General features: G+C 45.4%; 1 long non-coding RNA gene across 1 annotated transcript in view; it reads left to right on the forward strand.

Annotated features, from left to right (window-relative positions):
- The first annotated feature begins 13,947 nt into the window (after nt 1-13,947).
- Nucleotides 13,948-20,221, forward strand: part of LOC147111527 (uncharacterized) — a 31,219-nt gene continuing 24,945 nt past the window's right edge. The window contains exon 1 of the long non-coding RNA XR_015079706.1: nt 13,948-14,049. This is a non-coding gene — a long non-coding RNA (uncharacterized LOC147111527). The remainder of the gene's footprint in view (nt 14,050-20,221) is intronic.

Below are 20,221 nucleotides of genomic sequence, written 5' to 3' on the forward strand. Positions count from 1 at the left end.
TCAACCACACAGCCAATTTTTGTATTATCTGCAAACTTCTTAATCATACCCCCTACATTCAAGTCTAAATCATTGATATATATCACAAAAAGCAAGGGACTTGCGCTGTTCATTGGCTGCATGCATCAGCAGGGGCCCCGATATCGCAGATGGCTAGCGCTACTTAAAGGCAGCCTGCACCTCTTACAGGGGAGGTGCATTGAGAATGCAAGAAGTGGTGGGAGTCCTTTGTGAGCTTAATCTGTACTCTAATATATTGAAGAATGGCTGAACATGCGAGAGACCATGCACCAAGGCTTTCTAATAATGCATTGGAGGCCTTTGTGCAGGAGGAGGAGAGGAGGAGGGACATCCTCTATCCACAGAGGGGACAGGAGGCCCTCAAGATATATGCCTCAAGGAGGCAGTGGGAAGATGTATATATGGAGGTCAATGCCAGGAGTATAGGAGGATGCAGTGCAGGAAGAGGTTTAATGATCTGACACAAGTTGTCAAGGTGAGTGAGTTCAATCTTCAAATGGCATACCCTACCAACTGCACCACTAGCCTCATTCCTTGCTCAATTCACTACACTCCATTCACCCACCTACCAACAATCTCTATCAATCAGTGCTCAACCCTTCAATTCATATGGTTTACCTCACCATCACATAGTTAGCACTGTTGCAGGCCTCACACCCACAACTCGCAGCTCACAAACACTGGCAGCTATTCAACCATTACAGCCACATCAGCCAAACATATTCTAGGACACTCACTGACACACTTCCCTCTTTCTTACAGGAGAAGGTGGTGCATAACAGGCAGCAGCAGGAAAGAACTGAAGGAGGAAAAGCGCACCTGCATGTTTTAACCTCCATGAAGGAGAGAGTCCTGGCCATCATGGGAAGGGGCATCACTGAGGCGGAGGCCACTGGCAGGACTGGAGGGATTGATGATGCGGCTACCTGCATACCTAATCCTCGTTCTCTCTTCCCACTCCTCCCTCATCCCACTATCACTTCTGACTCACAAGCTACAGACGGTGTAAGCACACACTTCTTACTTTCTCCTTGTCCCTCACCACAACACAACCTTTGTCCCTTTTTCATTTTAGATATGTTGTCCAGGCCTTGCTGCATGCAGGCATGAACTGCTTCATTATCTGAGGAGTTACAATTGGAATTGAGCACTGTGCAATCATCAGCGAACATCCCCACTTCTGACCTTAAGATGAGGGCAGGTAATTGATGAAACAGCTGGAGATGGTTGGGCCTAGGCCACTGCTCTGAGGAACTCCTGCAGCAATGTCCTGGGGCTGAGATGATTGGCCTCCAACAAACACAACCATCTTCCTTTGTGCTAGGTATGACTCCAGCCAATGGAGAGTTTTTCCCCCGATTCCCATTGACGTCAGTTTTACTAGATGCCACACTCAGTCAAATGCTACCTTGATGTCAAAGGCAATCACTCTCACCTCACCTTGGAATTCAGCCCTTTTTTCCATGTTTGGGCCAAGGCTATACTGAAGTCTGGAGCCGAGTGATCCTGGCAGAACCCAAACTGGGCATCAGTTAGCAGATTATTGGTGAGTAAGTGTCGCTTGATAGCACTGTCGATGACACCTTCCATCACTTTGCTGATGATTGAGAATAGACTGATGGGGCGGTAATTGACTGGATTGGATTTTTCTTGCTTTTTATGGACAGAACATACCTGGGCAATTTTCCACTTTGTTGGATAGATGCCAGTGTTGTAGTTGTATTGGAACAGATTGGCTAGAGGTGCGGCTTGTTCTGGAGCACAAGTCTTCAGCACTGCTGTAGTGATGTTGTTGGCGCTTATAGCCTTTGGCATACACAGTGCACTCAGCCATTTTTTGATATCACGTGGAGTGAATTGAATTGCTGAAGACTGGCATCTGTGATGATGGGAACCTCAGGTGGCGGCTGAGATTAATCTTCCACGGCCCTTTTAGCTAAAGATGGTTGAGAGGAAGACGAAGGGAGGCTACAATGTAGACAGCCCTTTATACCTGGCTCTACGTGGTCAGATTATTCATGAGTGATACCAGTAACTTCAACTATTGTACTGGCCGCGCTAGACGTGCTCCTATCTAGCTATCCAGCCAGTTAAACACTCATTCAAAATAATTCTTCTGAAGCCGTTTGCTGTTTTGAAGCTTTTACTTGAACAAATTTGTGAAACTGTAAACAAAGACAAAGTATGTTTTGTACATAAACTGAGTACTACACATTCGATATTACACAAGATATAAACATATTTACAACAGTAGAATAGACTAATTGTATAACTAACTAACATTTGAACTAACTTCTGTAACTATTAAATATTAACCTTTTATAAACATAGTATTATCAAAATATTACTCTGACAACATTGCTATTATGCTAAGAACTAAAGATACTCACAGATATTGTGCTTGGCCTAACATATGAAGTCAGATTACACTGGATTGTAAATGGAACCTCTCATAGCAAATTCTCCATTACTCAAGTCAGGTTCTTCCTGGCAAAACTGCTTCCTGGGGTCAACAGGAAGAAAGGTAAGAAGGTCAAATGACCTCACACAGGAAGAAAGGAACAAAGGTCAAATGACCTCACACAGGAAGAAAGGAACAGATGACCTTTCCAGCTTACAAACTGTTAACACAATAACCGCCACCAGAGGGTGCTATTGCATGTAAAACTGTCCAGAATGTCACATAATGCCCATCGGTCCAGAACAACTATACCTCCCTATTCATCAACTCCTTACCTTTCCTCAATCACTGACAATCACATCGTTCTCTTTCTGACAACACTAAATTAAAACCAACCAGAAAATGCAAATTTAAATCCAATTTTATAAATTAATTCATTAAATAATGCATCCAAAATGAAACTAATCACATTTATGCATTCCCTTAGTGCCTGTCTTCCGTGTGCCTTTGCTTTTCTGAGTGCTCCTACAAGGTGCTTCTCCAGTGGCTGCAGCAAGTGAGGTGGAAGGCTGCTGAACTTCAATTGAGGAGACTGCAGATGGCCTTGGAGGATGACTTCAAGCAGTTCTGGGCCTAGAGAGCCCAGCTTCAGACTGCACCATATTGGCCTGGGCTGCAGCAATCTGTGCTGGTTGACTGACAAGCAGCAGCTGGGGCACTGGCGGAGTGACAAGGGTGGGAGCAGGAATGCTGTGCCCTGAGAGAGGAAAGCAGGTTCCTGTTCCATGGAACCACTGCCACTCTCCTGGGACAGCACCTCAGCAATCCTGGTGATCTGTTGGAGAACAGATTAGATGGAGAATAGATGCCGTGGCACTTTAAACAGTGCTTTTCAGAGCCACGATGGCAGCAGTCTGAGCTTGCAGGGCAGCAGTCTGAGATTCCAATGCAGCAGTCTGACCTTTGATAACACCTGTTTGTGTTGCAATGGAAGCTGTTTGTGCTGCAATGCTGTCGTTGCCTTGCTCTGAGGCAGCAGTTGACAGTTTTCACTCACGACCTCCTTAGTGAACGAAAGAAGTCTCATGCTTTGGTCGTCACTGAAGGTGAGTTAAGAGAATTGCTTCCTAAAGACCCTCTGCGGATGTGGCCTTCTGCTGAGTAACTTTCTCCTCTCCTCCTCCTCCCTCTTCTCGCAGCTTGTCCTGCTCTACATGGCCTCTCTTCATTCTCCCAGTCATGTTCAATTCCCAGAGAAACCCCTACCAGGCCATCCATGTCTGGAAGCAACTGCTTTCAGCACAATATTTTATACATTATAATACAATATAATGGGGAATAAAGAAATGGCAAAGACCTTAAACAAATATTTTGTATCAGTCTTCACACGAAACATATACCAATAATAGTGGGAAACAGATGGGCTAATGAGAGCGAAGAACTTAGAATAATTAAGATCAGTAGAGAAAAAGTACTTGAGAAGCTAATGGGACTAAAAGCCAACAAATCCCCTGGAGCTGATGGCCTATATCCTAGGGTTCTAAACGAGGTGGCTGCAGAGATCATGGATGCATTGGTTGTGATCTTTCAAAATTCTCTAGATTCTAGAACAGTCCCAGCAGATTGGAAGGTAGCAAATGTAACTGCACTATTCAAGAAAGGAGGGAGAGAGAAAACAGGGAACTACAGGCCAGTTAGCCTGACATCAGTTATCAGGAAAATGCCGGAATACATTATTAAGAAGTGGTAACAGGGCATTAGAAAACCATATTATGATTAGGCAGAGTCAACATGGTTTTATGAAAGGGAAATCATGTTTAACAAATTTATTAGAGTTTTTGCGGATGTAACTAGCAGGGCAGATAAATGGGAACCAGTGGATGTAGTATATTTGGATTTCCAAAAGACATTCGCTAAGGTGCCACGTAAAAGGTTGTTATGCAAGAACAGGGCTCATGAGGTTGGGGATAATATATTAGCATGGATAGAGGATTGGTTAAGGAACAGAAAACCAAGAGTTGGCAGGCTGTAACTAGTGGGGTGCCGCAAGGATCAGTGCTTGGGCCTTAGCTATTTCCAATTTATATTATAGGGGCAAAAGGGAGGGAGGAACTTAAAACAATTACTATCATGAGAGAAAAGGTGCGAGGCAAACCTATGGGTCTAAAGGCTAACAAGTCCCCTGGACTTGATGGCTTGCATCCTAGGGTCTTAAAAGAAGTGGCTACAGAGATAGTAGATGCATTGGTTGTAATCTTCCAAAATTCCCTTGACTCTGGAAAAGACCCAGTGGATTGGAAAACCACAAATGTAACACCCTTATTCAAAAACGGAGGGAGACATAAAGCAGGAAACTATAGGCCAGTTAGCCTATTTGTCATTGGCAAAATGCTTGAATCCATTATTAAGGAAGTAGTAGCAGGGCATTTAGAAAATCAATATACAATCAAACAGAGTCAGCATGGTTTTATGAAAGTGAAATCGTGTTTGACAAATTTATTAGCGTTCTTTGAGGAGGTAACGAGTAGGGTGGTTAAATGGCAACCAGCAGGTGTTGTGTATTTTGATTTCCAAAAGGCATTCGACAAGGTGCCACATAAAAGGTTACTGCATAAGATAAGAGCTCATGGTGTAGGGGGTGATATATTACCATGGATAGTGGATTGGCTAACTAACAGAAAACAGAGAGTCGCGATAAATGGGTAATTTTCAGGATGGCAATCTGTACCTAATGGTGTGCCACAGGGATCAGTGCTGGGGCCTCAACTATTTTCAATCTCTATTAATGACTTGAATGAAGGGACTGAGTGTACTGTTGCCAAATTTGCTGATGATACAAAGATAGGTGGGAAAGCAAGTTGTGAGGAGGACACAAAGAATCTGCAAAGGAATATAGATAGGTTAAGAGAGTTGGCAAGAATTTGGCAGATGGAGTATAATGTGGGAAAATGTGAAATTATCCACTATGATAGGAAGAATAGAAAAGAAAAATATTGTTTAAATGGAGGAAGACTACAGAATGTGGCGGTACAGAGGGATTTGGGTGCCCTCGTACATGAAACACAAAAAGTTAACATGCAGGTGCAGCAAGTAATTAAGAAGGCAAATGGAATGTTGGCCTTTATTTCAAGGGGGGTAGAGTATAAAAGTAGGAAAGTCTTGCTACAACTGTACAGGGTATTGGTGAGACCACACTTGGAGTACTGCGTACAGTTTTGGTCCAATTATTTAAGGAGGGATATACTTGCATTGGAGGCAGTTCAGAGAAGGTTCACTCGGTTGATTCCTGGGATGGAAGGGTTGTCTTAGGAGGAAAGTTTGAGCAAGTTGGGCCTATACTCATTGGAGTTTAGAAGAGTGAGAGGTGATCTTATTGAAACATGTAAGATTCTGAGGGGGTTGAACAGGGTAGATGCTGAGAGGATGTTTCCCCTCATGGGGGAATCTAGAATGAGGGAGCATAGTCTCAGAATAAGGGCTCGCCCATTTCAGATGGAAATGGGAGGAATTTCTTCCCTCAGAGGATCGTGAATCTTTGGAATTCTTTACCCCAGATAGCTTTGGAAGCTGAGTCATTGAATATATTCAAGGCTGAGATAGGCAGATTTTTGAGCAACAGGTGAGTCAAAGGTTATGGGGAACAGGCAGGAAAGTGGAGTTGAGGCCAAAATCGGATCAGCCATGATCTCATTAAATGGCAGAGCAGGCTCGAGGGGCCGAATGGCCTGCTACTGCTCCTATTTTTTATGTTCTTATATTCTTATTAATGACTTAGATGAAGGGACCGAGTGTAATGTATCCAAGGTTGCTGATGATACAAAGCTAGGTGGGAACGTGATCTGTGAAGAGGACACAAAGAATCTGCAAAGGTATATAGACAGGTTAAGTGAGTAGGCAATAAGGTAGCAGATGGAGTATAATGTGGGGAAATGTGAGGTTATTCACTTTGGTTGGAAGAATAGAAAAACAGAATATTTTTTAAATGGTGAGAATCTATTAAATGTTGGTGTTCAGAGAGATTCCTCGTACAGGAAACAGAGTTAGCATCCAGGTACAGCAAGCAATTAGGAAGGCAAATGGCATGTTGGCCTTTATTGCAAGGGGGTTGGAATACAAGAGTAAGGAAGACTTGCTACAATTGTACAGGGCTTTGATGAAACCACATATTGATTTTAAGTCTCGTTATCTAAGGAAGGATATACTTGCCTTAGCAGTGGTGCAACAAGGTTCACTAGATTGATTCCTGGGATGGGAGGGTTGTCCTATGAGGAGAGAGTGAGTAGATTGAGCCTATACTCTCTGGAGTTTAGAAGAATGAGATGTGATCTCATTGAAATATGAAAGAATCTGAGGGGGATTGACAGGGTAGATGCTGCGAGGTTGTTTCCCCTGGCAGGAGTGTCTAGTACTAGGGGGCATAGTCTCAGGATAAGGGGTTTGCCATTTAAGACTGAGATGAGGAGGAATTTCTTCACTCAGACAGTTCTGAATCTTTGGAATTCTCTACCCAAAAGAGCTGTGGATGCTGAATCGTTGAGTATATTCAAGGTTGAGATAGATAGATTTTTGGATTCTAGGGATATCAAGGAATATGGAGATTGGGCAGGAAAGTGGAGTTGAGGTCACGATATTATTGAATGGTGGAACAGGCTCGAGGTGCCAAACGGCCTACTCCTGCTCCTAATTCTTATGTACTTATGTTCTTATGACAGAAGAAGTACTCCAAGTCTAGCTAGACCACTGCCTGTAGAGTAATCAAACTTTAGTCTAGTATAGGAAACCTCCAAAAATGCGTGCAATTGCACCAGCAGCCAGAATAAATAATCCAGCAACAAACCTGTAAGTACTTCATGATTCCTTTAAATAGCGCTGGTGGGGGATCCTTCATTCGTTTAACATCATATTCAGCTGTGCGATGATAAGACAAGACGTTGGTTGGAGTGTGGAGTTGCAAAATGTTAGCGGCGGGTTTAACTCAGCGTTGCACAATGATTCACATCATCATCTCTCTGCTCTGCATGCTGCCGGTGGTCGTTAGGTGTGTACATGCAAACCCCTTGATCAAATTAGCGTCCTGCACACTTCCCGTTGGAAGTGCGAGCGCACATCTCCAGAGGCGCAGTGGCCCGATAGTGCTGCGTCCCCGCCGGTATCGAATCTTAGTTGGCTCCGTAGCACTTAAAAAACGGGCAATACAGGGCCCAATTTAACCCCCACAAGGTCTAATTTCTGTAATTAGGCGCAGCTTTAGGTCACTTAGAGGCTAATAACTGATGAGCATATTAGGTTAATTAGAAGATCGTTCTATCGTTGATGAGAAAGTTTTTCTGTAAATTCAAATAGCTTGTCTTGCATCTCTCAAAAAAGCTAATGCACCCTGGATAACAAAGGAAATTAAAGTTAAAATAAAACAGAAAAAGGAGCCTTATGACAAATGCCAGGAGCAAGATTCAGTTAATAACCAGAAAGATTATTGAAAGTGCAGGAGGGAATTGAAAAAGTTAATACAGGAGGCAAAGAGAGGTTGCCTCCAGGGCGCGCTAACGGGGTGCAAAGGGCTTATCGCCCGGGGCCGGGAGGGAGGGATGGGGGGGAAGCACCTCATGAGGAATCTGGCGGGGCGTTGCTGAGGCGCTACCTGATAGTGCTGCACCCCCGCCGGTATCGCCCCAGGCCACTGCGCCTCTGGTGATGACGTCATCGCCGTGCACCGCAGACCCTTGCTGCCCCGCGGCAGAAATTTGGCTGCGCCCCGTGAGGCTGCCATGGGCAGTGTCAGCGCCAGACTCACAGGTCGCGAACCGGGCCAACGTCCGCTCCTGGGGTGGTATTTAAAGGGGAAGTGCGGCCACAACGCACGCTGCATTTTCCTTTATTGGCCGACCTCCAGGTCGGCTCTCCATGGTGGGCCGTGGCGTGGTCCTGGCTACCATCGTGGCCTAGTGTGGGCCATCCAAGGCCCTGCAAAGTGCGTAGCAGCCCATCACTTTAACTGAAAGGGAGGGGCATGAAACACGGCAGCTCTCCGCAGAGCTTCTGCAGAGTGCTGCCAATCACGCCCTGACATCACCTCGGTTACCGCCCCACCAGGAGGTGGAGTGCCCGACAACCAAATTTCGCACCCCCAAAGTATAAGTGGTTAACTAGGGAAAAAGTTGGGTCTATTAAGGACCCAAAGGGACATCTTCCTGTAGAGGCAGAGGACATGGCTGAAGTATTAAATGAATACTTTGCATCCGTCTTCACAAAGGAAGCAGATGATGTGAAGGTTACACTAAAAGAGGAGATGGAAGTTATGGGCAGGATACCAACAGATAGAGAAGATGTACTAAAGGGATTAGCATTACTGAAAGTTGTTAAGTCACCTGGTCTGGATGGAATGCATCCTAGGTTGCTGAAAGAAGCAAAGGTAGAAATAGCAGAGGCATTGGTCACAATCTTTCAATCCTCCTTGGATACAGGAGTAGTGCTGGAGTACTGGAGGATTTCTAATGTTATACAACTATTCAAGTAATGGGAGAGGGATAAATCAAGAAACTACAGGCTAGTCAGCCTAACATCAGTGTGGGGAAGTTATTAGAAACCATTATCAGGGACAAAATAAACTTTCATTTGGAAAGGCATGGGTTAATCAAGGAGAGCCAGCATGGATTTGTTAAAGGCAAATTGTGTCTGACTAACTTGTTGAATTCTTTGATGAGGTAACAGAGAAGGTTGATCAAGGTAATGCAAGAGATGTTGTATATATGGGCCTAGGAATTCAGTGGCCTGCGCCACCAGTTTGCGCCCAAAGAGGGCTTTTGCGCCTCTGGCCACAACCACCGCGATATTTAGCGGGGCGCTAATGGCGGCGTTAGCCTGTAGCGCTGCGCCACCACCGATGACGTCATCGGTGCGCGCAGCGCCCCGCTATCGCCCCGCTGGCCATATTTGGCCGCTGCCGCCTCCTCCGCGCCGGCCGCAAACAGCGACTGGTACACAGGGGCCTACCTGTGGCGGTAGTGGGGCGAGTTAAGGTGGAGGTGCGGCCGGCCGCTTTTTCGGCGGCCACCTGCCCGCACCTCCGTCCCCGGCCTCCTACACCCCCCCCCCCCGCGGCATTGCCGGCTGTTTCCCGAGCGGCCGGCACTTCTCCTTGGTGCCGGGCTCATTTGCCGGCACTCGCGAGCGGGGATCGCGCTGTTGCAGGCACCTCCCCCTTAAGAGTGGGAGGAAGGCCTGCAGTACCGCAGGCTGCCGTGCCGCAGCGGGTGGCGCTGCGGCACTTTGCGCGCTGATATTCAGTTTCAGCGCCCCAAGCGGGGTGCCGAAACCCTTGTTTAGCGGCCGGCTTCCACTTGGGGCGCTGAAACTGAATATCCCGCTGGCGCAAGTGGCTCCGCGCGCAGCGGTAATTCCGGCGCCCAGGCGAGCTGGGCGCCCCAAACTGAATTTCTAGGCCATGGACTTTCAGGAGGCATTCAACAAAGTGCCACACAGGAGGTTTATTAAAAAGACGGAAGCCCATGGAATTAAGGGGAAAGTGGTAGTATGGATACGAAATTGGCTCAGTGACAGGAAGCAAAGGGTGGTGGTGAATGGATATTTTTCAGGTGGTTTGCAGTGGTGTTCCCCAAGGGTCAGTTTTGGGTCCAATACTCTTCGATTTTTATAAACGACCTAGACTTGGATGTAAGGAGCAGCATTATAAGGTTTGCAGATTATACAAATCTTAGCTAATATTAAAGTAGTAGAAAGTGATGAGGATAGTTGTAGGCTTCAGGATGACATAGACAGGATGGTGAAATGGGCAGAAGAAAAGTGTAGATGAGCAGAGAGACCTTGGTGTCCATATACACAAATCCTTAAAGGTGGCAAGGCAAGTTGATAAGGTGGTTAATAAAGCACATGGGTTACTTGTGTTTATAAATAGAGGAATAGAATATAAAAGCAAAGCGATCATGGTAGAACTTTACAAATCACTGGTTAGCCCTCAGCTGGAGTATTGTGGACAATTCTGGGCACCACACATCATGAAATATGTAGGAACAAAGGACATAGCATACTTAGAAAATGTACAGAGGCAGTTTACCAGGATGTTACCAGGGATGAGGGACTTCAGTTATGAGGAGAGGTTGGAAAAGTGAGGACTGTTCTCCTTGGAACAGAGAAGGTTAAGAGACCTAAGAGAGGTTTTCAAGATGATGAGAGGTTTTAATAGAATAGATAGAGAAAAAATATTCCTTCTGACGAGTGGGTCAATAACCAGAGGTCAGAGATTCAAAATAATTGGCAAAAGATCTAGAGGGGAAATGAGGAGAATTCTCTTCACTCAGAGTTGTCGGGGTCTGGAAAGCCCTATCCGGAAAGGTGCTGGAAGCTGATTCCATAAATAATTTTAAAAGGGAGTTGGACAGGTAGTTGAGGATGAGGAACTTACAGGGTTAGGACAAAAAGCAGGAATGTGGGAATAAGCACGATGGCTCTTTCTAAGAGCCAGCACAGGCAGGATGGGGCGAATGACCTCCTTCTGTGCTGTAAGTTGCTATGATTTCTATGAAAAGTCAGAAAAAATGATCACCCCCTTTCTCTGCCTTTAACTGCCTTTCTCTCTTTAATACTTAAAAAAAAATTGTAACAGAAACTTGTATGAAAGTTGGCCAGCAGGAATGATAACAGCTGGTTAGAGAGGTGGAGTCATTGAGGTAAATGTAGCAGATGGGGTTTCTTCCAGGCCTTTCTTTTCACATTTTCTCACTGCCCTCCACATTTCCCAGTTGCCATGCTTCGTGTTGGATAGCAGAATTGTTTCAATGGCTTATGCAGTTATCCCGATTGTCTCAACAGACAGCTCTTGAGGACTCTCAGATGGTGTCAGCTTGCAGAAATAGAAACAAGATCATCTGTTCCTTCTTTTCTCCCACAAGAAGCTTTACATCATAATGTCCTACATGACTCTGTGTGGAAATTGATTTATTTTACATGAAATATATGAATGAATAAAATACAGAGTTCACAGAAAGAGTAATAAATTCCTTACCGCTCGTTGCACTATAAAAATAAATAAAATGTGCAATTCTACCACTGCGCTATGCCAAACTCACCTTCAAGCACACAGTTCCTTAGCTAACTTCCCTCTGTACTGTAATTAGGGAGCAGGCAGTATATGTTCACTGCCATTCTGGAGCCTGTGCGTGATTATTACTGACTCATGCTGACCCTCCAGAGAGTGAAAGAAGGAAGGACAGTCTTCCCTGAACTGTGTGTGTTGAGAATTGGCCTGTCAAGCTGCAAATCAAGGTTACCCACCTTGAATGAAATGTTAATATCTTGTTTAGTCAAGCCATTTGCTTGACATATTGAACGAAAGCCATTTTGTCACAATGATGAGAAATTCTCAAGACCAAACCAAATGAACTTCATTGTTTCAAAGATAATGTAACATTCAAAAGTAAGAAAAATGACATCTGGTCTGCCTGGTGTCATACTGCTAGGAACTATTCTATGACCAGGATGTGAACTGCTATAGAATGTACTGAATGACTTTCCATTGTTTCCTACTTAATATCCTGAATGGCACTAAATGGTAAGTTAAAAAATATATCTCAGGCAGCTATGTTCAAATATTATATGGTTCAATGCCAATTTGGCATTTTGCCAATTCCTGAATGTAGCTTATTCAATTCAAAGCCCTAATTTAGACTAGGAATTTCATATCTGTTCTGAAAGATGAGGCTTGCTGGAGATGCAGTGGAGACAGCCATCCACATTTTAGGAGATGATTTTTTCATTACATGTTTCGGATGCTAAGGAAGTACATTCTGATAGATCGTACCATCTGCTAGGCTTTTTGTGTGATGCCTCACTTAAGAATGAAAGAATATAAAAAGGATGGAACAAGAGAAGGCCATTTGGCCCATCAAGCTCATTGCTTCCGCAGACCATGCAGAATTGCTTATTCTAAACCAAACCAATTAATTTTTTGAGAAATGTTTCTGCAAACTGTCCCAAACTTAGAGCAAACAATACTCCAGAATGCTTATCCTTACATCTAAATTATACATTCTAAACCAACTGCTTTGATATGGTATTTCCACAAACCCAGAATCTCAGGAACTATCGTGCTCCAAAGAACATTCAATTATCCCTATATGAGCTTATTCTTATAACCTTTAAATCCCATTACAGTTTGCAGAAACATTTCTCACAAAATGAATTGATATTCATCTAGCTCTTTTCAAATGTATTAATCGGCATATTAAATGGGAACTTATTCCATAAATTCAAAATGCAGTAGATGAAAAATGCCTTCTAGCCCGAAGATTTGTGTAAGGCATGTGAATTTTATCTTCCTGTCCTCCAGTTATGTGTTTACAGTCCAATCAAATAATATCTATATTATCCATTCCTCTTAGCATTTTAAACAGCTGTATATTTACTCCTCTATATCTTTACTTTGATGGAAATAGTAACAGATTGTTACATTTACCATGGATTTTTAATGTTGGATATAGAATCTGTGACTATTAATTGATTAGACACAAAGGGGGCGAAATTCAGTTGATTTGCACCTCCCGTGGGCGCTAACAGGGCGCAAATCAACTAGCGCCTGGGCGCGGTGCCGTTAACGCCTCCTGCGAAATTCAGCTGGAGGTTAGTGGTGGCGCTAACCGTTAGCGCCGCATGGTGCTGCTCCGCCAGCAATGACGTCATCGCCGTGTGCAGCGCCCCGCTCGTAATATTGGGTGGTGCCCCCCGACTTATCGCCGGATGCTATGTCCTACCTGCGGCCGGGGCAGCGCTAGTTAAAGGGGAGGTGGCGGGCGGCCATTTTTGTTGCTGACCGCCTGCCAGTACCTGCCCCCGTTGCCGTCCCCAGCCCCCGTGAAGCCCCCCGCTCCTCTTGAGTGCCGGGCTCGTCTGCCGGTACTCCTGATCCCTAGTGGCCCAGCTGGGCACTGGGACGCACTGCGCCAGGCCCCTCCTCTTTAATAAGGTGAGGAAGGCCTGCAGTACCGCGGCGCAATGTGCCACGATATTGGCTCGCAGTGCCCCAAGAAGGACGTGGGGCACTTCCAGTAGTGCTCCTTCTTCATCTCGGGGGCGCTAACTTTTTCGGGGGGCTAAAAGGGGGCGCTACCCAATTTTTACCCCTAACAGTCGTAGTATTTTAAAGCCATTCTTCACTTTCTTTTGCAGCCTTTATGTGGGTTTGCATCACCTCATTTCATCAGGTTGTTTTAGGTATATGCTAATTTCTACACATTAAATTTTTACATACAAAAGGATTTAATTGCAGCTTCAAACAATATAGATATGAATTTGTAACAATTGACAGGGTTCAACATACCATGCATTTTAATGCTGTGCTGACCCCCATGTTTTGAATTCCTGATGTATACTCCTGTCACCAAAGCTCTGTACTAGGAATGCTAACTCGTAACATCGACCCTGTAATCTACTAAGATCATTGCAGGTTTTAAACATTTAGCCAACCTGTCAGGGAGAAAAAATTTAAAATATTTATCTTGCTTCTGCAGATATGAATTAGGAGCTGCTTTATTTATTGGCTGGGCTGGATCTTCACTTTCCATGATGGGAGGTGTGGTATTTTGTTTCTCCTTATCTGATGGTGAAGATTCTCCAAGGTAAGATAAAATAGGCTTACTGAGATATTATATGGTTTGAAGAAATGCATTTAGAATCCTACTCTTATGGAATTGAACATGTCATGATGAACGTACAAAGCAACCGAGGCACTCATTAGAAGTTGTAATGTTAACATTATAGTAGACGTGCTCCTTTATCATGTTATCTTTGCGAGTTATACAAGGGTTGTATTTAACTTAAAAGCTATTACATTTATCTATATCTTATTAAATATTTTGGGGTAAAAACAAGGATGAGAATTTTAACCGGGAACCAATGCAGCGAGCACAGGGATGATGGGTGAATGGGACTTGGTGCGAGTTATGATACAGGCAGCAGAGTTTTGGATGACATCAAGTTTACAAAGGGTAGAACGTGGGAGGCCGGCAAGGAGTGCATTGGACTAGTCAAGTCTAAAGGGAACAAAGGCATGGATGAGGGTTTCAGCAGCGGATGAACTGATGCAGGGGTGGAGTCGGGTGATTGTACGGAGCTGGAAATAGGTGGTCTTAGTGATGGCACGGATATGTGGTCGGAAGCTCATTTCAAGGTCAAGGTAAACAGGCTGGCTCAGCCTCAGACAGTTGCCATGGCAAGCGATGGAACCAAAGAATAGTAGAGTACAGATGGAGGCCATTCAGCCCATCGAGTCTGTGCCGGCTCTTTCGAAGAGCAATTCAGTTAATCCCCATTCCCTGCAATTTTTCTATTTCAAGTATTTATCCAATTCCCTTTTGAAGTCTACTATTGAATCTGTATCCACCACCCTATCAGGCAGTGCATTCCAAATCCTAACCACTCGTTGCGTAAAAAAGATTTCCTCATGTCGCCTCTAGTTCTTTTGCCAATCACTGTAAATCTCTGTCCTCTGGTTATCGACCTTTCAGCCATTAGAAACAGTTTCTCTTTATTTACCATACATTTTAAACACCTCAGTTGAATCTCCTCTAAGCCTTCTCTGCGCTAAAGAGAACAATTGCAGCTTCTCCAGTCTATCCACATAACTGTAATCCCCTATCATAGAATCATAGAAAGAATCAGAGAAAGAGACCATTTCGGCCCATCGTGTCCGTGCTGGCCAACAAAGAGCTATCCAGCCTAATCCCACTTCCCAGCTCTTGGTCCGTAGCCCTGCAGGTTACAGCATCCCAAGTGCATATCCAAATACTTTTTTAATGTGGTTAGGGTTTCTGCCTCTACCACCCTTTCAGGCAGTGAGTTCCAGACTCCCACAACCCACTGGGTGAAGAAATTTCCCCTCAAATCCCCTCTTCCCCCAATTACTTTAAATCTGTGCCCCCTGGTTTTTGACCCCTCTGCAAAGGGAAATAGGTCCTTTTTATCCACTCTATCTCGGCCCCTCATAATTTTATACACCTCAATAAGGTCTCCCCTCAGCCTCCTCTGTTTCAAGGAAAACAGACCCAGCCTATCCAGTCTTTCCTCATAGCTAAGATTCTCTACTCCCGGCAACATCCTTGTAAATCTCCTCTGTACCCTCTCTAGTGCAATCACATCTTTCCTGTAATGTGGTGACCAGAACTGCACACAGTACTCTAGCTGAGGCCTAACTAGTGTTTTATACAGTTGAAGCATAACCCCCCTGCTCTTGTATTCTATGCCACGGCTAATAAAGGCAAGCATTCCGTATGCCTTCTTAACCACCTTATCTACTTGGCATGCTACCTTCAGGAATCTGTGGATATGCACTCCAAGGTCCCTTTGTTCCTCTACACTACTCAGTGTCCTACCATTTAATGTGTATCCCCTTTCCTTGTTAGCCCTCCCCAAATGCATTACCTCACACCTCTCCGGATTGAATTCCATTTGCCACTGTTCTGCCCACCTGACCAATTTATTGATATCTTCCTGCAGTCTACAGCTTCCTTCTTCAGTATCAACCACACAGCCGATTTTAGTATCATCTGCAAACTTCTTAATCTTACCCCCTATATTCAAGTCTAGATCATTGATATAAACCACAAAAAGCAAGGGATCTAGTACTGAGCCCTGCGGAACCCCACTGGAAACAGCCTTCCAGTCACAAAAACACCCATCAACCATTGCCCTCTGCTTCCTGCCTCCGAGCCAGTTTTGAATCCCTAGAACTATTCCAGTAAATCTCTTCTGTACCCTCTCCAAACCTTTACATCCTTCCTAAAGTGTGATGACCAGAATTGGACACAATGGCCGGAATCTTTACCTTGGAGTTGGGTCGGATGCATGTGGGTCTCACGTAAGGGGTTGCGTAGTGGATCGCCATCACGAAGATTTCAACAGCCCAGTTAAATGGAGCGGGTCTGATGACGTCACCGATGACTCGTTTTCAGTGCGGATATTTAAAGCAGCATTGCATACATCTCATTTGAATGTTGCTGTAGGAGTGTTCAAGGTGTTCAAGGTGCTTTGAAAAGCTACACACTGCTGAATAAGATTGAGAATTCTGTGGGTCATGGAGACACAAAGACAGAGGGCTGCGCCAAGATTCCCAGATGCCTCCCTGGAAGTGCTAGTCCAGGGAGAAAGAGCATGCAGGGAGGTCCTCTCCCCTGCGGATGGCTGAAAAAGACCAGCCTGAGACACTAAGAGGGCATGGCTAGAGATCACAGAGGAGGTCAGCAGCAGGGATGTGGTGAGGAGGATGTAGATCCAGTGCCGCAAATGATTCAATAATCTCATGAGGTCAGGAAAGGTGAGTGCAATGCCACATTAGCCTACATCCTGATGTGCGTGTCACCCCAAACCCATCACTCTGCCTTCCCAAGCCTACTCCTGCACATCACTCCTCACACCAACCTGCCTTGCAGGTCCACCCATCCCTCACTGTCTATGCACCTGCTCACATCCCCATCTGACAAACCACCACTGACACTCACCCTCATCCTAATGCAATTATAGCAAGTAACACCACAGAAGGAGACCAATTGACATTGTCACGCCACTCCCTCATAGTCACCCCCTACAGATGTAGCCTGTCCATTCCTTACACTCATTCCATCACTCTCACTCAAAGTTCTCTTCTTTCCCTCCTTGCCAGAGAGGAGAGCCAACAACAACAGGAGAGGCAGAGAACTGGAGATGGCCCTCCAATATTCACATATTTGACTCCAGCAGAGGAGGAGGCCCTAGAAATCTCTGGAGTTGTAGAGCTGCTGGTGGTTGGAGATGGACAGAGGGGGACCTCCCAGCAACCTGATGAGGAAATTAAGTCTCATATAGCCACATGGCACGATAGCCTGAGCCTCCTTTGGCACTAATACAATAGCAAAATACTGCGGATGCTGGAAATCTGAAATAACAGAAAATGCTGGAAACACTCAGCAGGTCAGGCAGCATCGAGGAGAGAGAAACAGAGTCAACGTTTTGGGTCGAGGACCTTTCGTCAGAACTGGAAAAGATTAGAGAAGAGAGATTTTTAACAGGGGCAGGGAGGAGGGGTGGAAAGAACAAAGGGAAAGTCTGTGACAGGCTGGAAGGCAGGAGATATTGACTGACAAAAGGGATGATGGTGCAAGGCAAAAAGAGACATAATGGGACAAGTTAATAAACAAAAGATGACTCTAGATGAGGTGTGAATGGCGATGGCAGAATCACCAACAGCTACCATGTGAGAAGACAAGGGGGAAACAAATTTAAAAATATAGAGGCCGAGGTTATAGTCAGAAATTGTTGAACTCAATGTTAAGTCCAGAAGGCTGTAAAGTGCCTAATCGAAAGATAAGGTGCTGTTCCTCGAGCTTACATTGTGCTTCGTTGGAACAGTGTAAGAGGCCGAGGAAGGAGAGATCAGAGTGGGAGTGGAACGGAGAATTAAAGTGACAGGCGATCGGAAGCTCAGGGTCACGCTTGCGTTTGGTCTCTCCAATGTAGAGGAGACCACATCGTGAGCAGCGAATACAGTATACTAAATTGTAAGAAGTACAAGTAAATCGCTGTTTCACCTGGAAGGGGTGTTTGGGGCCCTGGACAATGGGAAGAGAGGAGGTAAAAGGGCAGGTGTTGCATCTCCTGCACTTGCACGGGAAGGTGCCGGGCGAAGGGGAAACGATGTTGGGGGTGATAGAGGAGTGGACCAGGGTGTTGCGGAGGGAGCAGTCCCTCCTTTGGCACTGCTGTTCAGTCATGTTCAGGAAGCTCATCCTCTGCCTGTATACCCTGTGTTGAGGGTATCGTCTCTGGCATGGTGCAGCCCTCTCTCCTGTGGAGCATCAGATCTTTGAGGAGAAGGCTGCTGGTATGGTTGCTGCTGCTGCTGCTGGTGTGGTTGCTGCTGCTGCTGGTGTGGTTGCTGCTGCTGCTGGTGTGGTTGCTGCTGCTGCTGGTGTGGTGTCTGCTGCTGCTGGTGTGGCTGGTGTTGGTGCTGGGCCTCATCTGAGGTCCAAGGTGAGACAGCATAAGCGACACCCATGCTGATCTAATAGATGGCAGGTAAAGTGGAGATCAAAGGCACAATACTTCAATATTGTGATAGTGAATAGCAATGTGGTGAGAGTGACTTCTGAAGTTGCAGAAATGACTTGCAAACTCCTGACAACTAAATCTCTGCACAAAATGGTGTCAGCAAGAGCCTTTCCCTTAGGCAAGGAAGCAGGTGTAATGTGTGAGTATTGGTGTTTTTTCCAGCTGTCACTTAATGGACTCGCACAATGGCCACTGAGCTTCCGCCTCCCCTTCACAGGCGAGGTTCCCGAGGTGCGCGAATCCCGTGCGGAACAAGTTAAAGCCAAAAGCTGATGTTAAAAAGGCAGTTAAGGGTCTCTCAATGAGCAGTAAAGTACCTTAATGAGATGTCCCGTCTCTCCCGAACGGGTCCGGGGCATGTCTCGAAATGCGCCCAAGTTAAATGCAGAAGTCGGTGGGATGACGGTGGGTTCCCGACACGCTGTCGATTTCTGTGCTTTTAACTGCCAACCTGTATGCCTGTCAATGGGAAAATTCTGGCCAATGCTCCAGTTGGGCCCCAACTAGTATTTTATATAGGTTTAGCCTAACTTCCTGGCTTTTGTATTCTATGCCTCTATTTGTAAAGCCCAGGATCTTATATATGTCCAATTCTTGGCACCGCACTTTAGGAAGGATGTGAAGGCCTTAGAGAGGTTGCAAAAAGATTTACAAGAATGGTTCCAGGGATGAGGCACTTCAGTTATGTGGATAGACTGGAGAAGCTGGGGTTGTTCTCCTTAGAGCAGAGAAGATTGAGACCGCTGCTCACGATGTGGTCTCCTCTACATTGGGGAGACCAAACGCAGATTGGGTGACCGCTTTGTGGAACACCTCCGTTCAGTCCATAAGGGTGACCCCGAGCTTCCGGTCGCCTATCATTTTAATTCACCGCTCCATTCCCACTCGGACCTCACCGTCCTTGGCCTCTTGTATTGTTCCACGGAAGCTCAACGTAAACTCGAGGAACAGCACCTCATCTTCCGATTAGGCACTCTGCAGCCTTCCAGACTCAATATCGAGTTCAACAATTTCAGATCATAATCTCAGCCCCTATTTCATTTTTTCTTGTAATTTTTCCACTCCTTTCCCCCCCCCCCCCTTTCCTTTTGTTTCTCTCTCACACCTGGCAGCTATCTCTTGCCCTGCCAGTACACTTTACACCTAATCTCAGCCTATTACCATCTCGTCTAGCTTCTAATCTCTTTTACTTCTTTTGTTTCTTTTATTCTTTTGTCCGATCGCAGCCCTGCCTTCGATCTAGTTTCTTTTCTTTCCAGTTTTGAAGAAGGGTTCGACCCGAAACGTCAACTCAAATTTCTCTCCACAGATGTTGCCTGACCTGCTGAGTTTTTCCAGCATTTTCTGTTGTTATTTAAGATTGAGAGGAGATTTGATAGGGGTGTTGAAAATCATGAGGGGTCTAGACAGAGTAGATAGAGAGAAAATGTTCCCATTGTCAGAAACGTTAAGAATCAGAGGACACAGATTTAAGGTAATTAGCAGAAGAACCAAAGGCAACATCAGGAAAAACTTCTTTGAGCAGCGAGTGGTTAGGATCTGGAATACACTGCCTGAGAGGGCAGTGGAGGCAGATTTAATCGTGGCTTTCAAAAGGGAACTGGATAAGTACCAGAAGGAAAAAAATTTGCAGGGCTACAGGAAGCGGGCACGGGAGTGGGACTAGCTGAAGTGCTCTTGCAGATAGCCGGCATGGGCTCGATGGGCCGA

The sequence above is a fragment of the Somniosus microcephalus genome, chromosome 10 (genome assembly GCF_052327205.1).
Source record: "Somniosus microcephalus isolate GS21.2 chromosome 10, FLI_Smic_1.0, whole genome shotgun sequence".
Taxonomy (NCBI): Eukaryota; Metazoa; Chordata; class Chondrichthyes; order Squaliformes; family Somniosidae; genus Somniosus; species Somniosus microcephalus.